Genomic DNA, 2,451 nt, shown 5'->3' on the forward strand with positions numbered 1-2,451 from the left:
CTTAAATGTTTCATTCTTAGATGGATTTTTGCTTCCTTTTTTCCCCATTGCCAGAATGTATTCTTTTTTTTCTTCACAATAAATTTATCTTAATTATTTTTTTAACTTAAAAATGAGTCAACCAACACACCGTCTTTGGGGTGATCCGTGGTGGACGTTTTGAGGGCAGCTGACCTGCAGCCTGCGCATCCCCGACGGCCTCCCGTGGAAGCCTGAGCCGGCCGTGTAGCTTTCTCCCTTTGTCTCATATCCATGTCCACCAATGAGAATGCTAATTCACCAGCTGCCCGCCTTAACAGATTCAAGAACAAGGGGAAAGACAGTACAGAAATGAGGCGTCGTCGAATAGAAGTTAATGTGGAGCTGAGGAAAGCGAAGAAGGATGACCAGATGCTGAAAAGGAGAAACGTAAGCTCGTTTCCCGATGATGCTATCTCTCCACTGCAGGAAAACTGCAACAACCAGGGCACTGTAAATTGGTCAGTTGATGACATTGTCAAGGGCATAAATGGCAACAATTTGGAAAGCCAACTCCAGGCTACTCAAGCTGCTAGGAAACTGCTTTCTCGGGAAAAGCAGCCCCCCATAGACAACATAATCCGGGCTGGTTTGATTCCAAAATTTGTGTCCTTCTTGGGCAGAACTGACTGTAATCCCATTCAGTTTGAATCCGCTTGGGCTCTCACCAACATTGCTTCCGGGACCTCCGAACAGACCAAGGCTGTGGTCGACGGAGGCGCGATCCCAGCGTTCATTTCCCTGTTGGCATCTTCCCACGCCCACATCAGCGAACAGGCTGTGTGGGCTCTAGGAAACATTGCAGGGGACGGTTCCGTTTTTGAGACTTGGTTATCAAGTACGGTGCGGTTGATCCGCTTCTGGCTCTCCTCGCGGTTCCTGATATGTCATCGTTAGCATGTGGCTACTTACGTAACCTGACTTGGACACTTTCAAACCTTTGTCGCAATAAGAACCCCGCACCCCCGCTAGATGCCGTTGAGCAGGTTCTTCCTACCTTAGTTCGTCTCCTGCATCACGATGATCCAGAGGTCTTGGCAAATACCTGCTGGGCCATCTCCTACCTGACGGATGGTCCAAACGAACGGATTGAAATGGTTGTGAAAACAGGAGTTGTGCCCCAGCTTGTGAAGCTTCTAGGAGTTACTGAATTGCCCATTGTGACTCCTGCGCTAAGAGCCATAAGAAATATTGTCACTGGGACAGATGAACAGACTCAGGTTGTAATAGATGCAGGAGCACTTGCTATCTTTCCCAGCCTGCTAATGAACCCCAAAACTAATATTCAGAAGGAAGCCACGTGGACAATGTCAAACATCACAGCTGGCCACCAGGACCAGATACAGCAAGTTGTGAATCACGGATTAGTCCCGTTCCTCATTGGTGTTCTCTCTAAGGCAGACTTTAAGACACAAAAGGAAGCTGTCTGGGCTGTGACCAACTATACAAGTGGTGGGACAGTTGAACAGATAGTATATTTCGTCCATTGTGGCATAATAGAACCACTGATGAACCTCTTAACTGCGAAGGATACCAAAATTATTCTGGTCTTTCTGGATGCCATTTCCAACATCTTTCAGGCTGCTGAGAAACTAGGTGAAACTGAGAAACTTAGTATAATGATTGAAGAATGTGGAGGTTTGGACAAAATCGAGGCTCTGCAAAACCATGAAAATGAGTCTGTGTACAAAGCTTCATTAAACTTGATGGAGAAGTATTTCTCTGTAGAGGAAGAGGAAGATCAGAATGTTGTGCCAGAAACTACCTCTGAAGGCTATACGTTCCAGGTTCAGGATGGCACTGCTGGGACCTTTAACTTTTAGCTTGTACAGCCGATGCAGAAAGTTGTTTGTGGTGTGCTTTGTTTGGTAGAAGTTTGTCTTACTGTTTCTCTACTAAGAACTCTTTTTAAATGTGTTTTGTTATTGTAGCACTTTTTACAACAGAACTCTACTTGACCAGTTCCAAACTGTAAAAACTGTATGAAGCTCCTCCTGCCAGTGGGTTTCTTATTTCTATGTGGACTCTCCTCTCTTGCAGTGTCCTGTAAATAAAGATTAAATTCCACCCTTTTCTTTACTTTACAAAAAAAAAAAATTAGTCAACCTATAGCACATCATTAGTTTTTGGTGTAGTGTTCAATGGTTCATCATTTGGGCACAATATCCAGTGCTTATCACATTATGTGCTCTCCCCAGTGCCCATCATCATGAATTTGGTATTCATCCTTTCTGATGGCTGAGTACATTATTATTCCATTGTATATACAAACACATCTTCTTTATCCATTTGTCTGTTGAAGGGCATCTTGGTTCTTTCTACAGTCTGGTTATTGTGGACGTTGCTGCTATGAAGAATGGGGTACATATGGCCCTTTTTTTCACTACATCTATATCTTTGGGGTATATACCCAGTAGAGCAATTGCCAGATCA

General features: G+C 44.2%; 1 pseudogene; it reads left to right on the forward strand.

Annotated features, from left to right (window-relative positions):
• Positions 1-237: 237 nt before the first annotated feature.
• Positions 238-2,097, forward strand: LOC122910515 (annotated as a pseudogene).
• The last annotated feature ends 354 nt before the right edge of the window (positions 2,098-2,451 follow it).

The sequence above is a fragment of the Neovison vison genome, chromosome 6 (assembly GCF_020171115.1).
Source record: "Neovison vison isolate M4711 chromosome 6, ASM_NN_V1, whole genome shotgun sequence".
Taxonomy (NCBI): Eukaryota; Metazoa; Chordata; class Mammalia; order Carnivora; family Mustelidae; genus Neogale; species Neogale vison.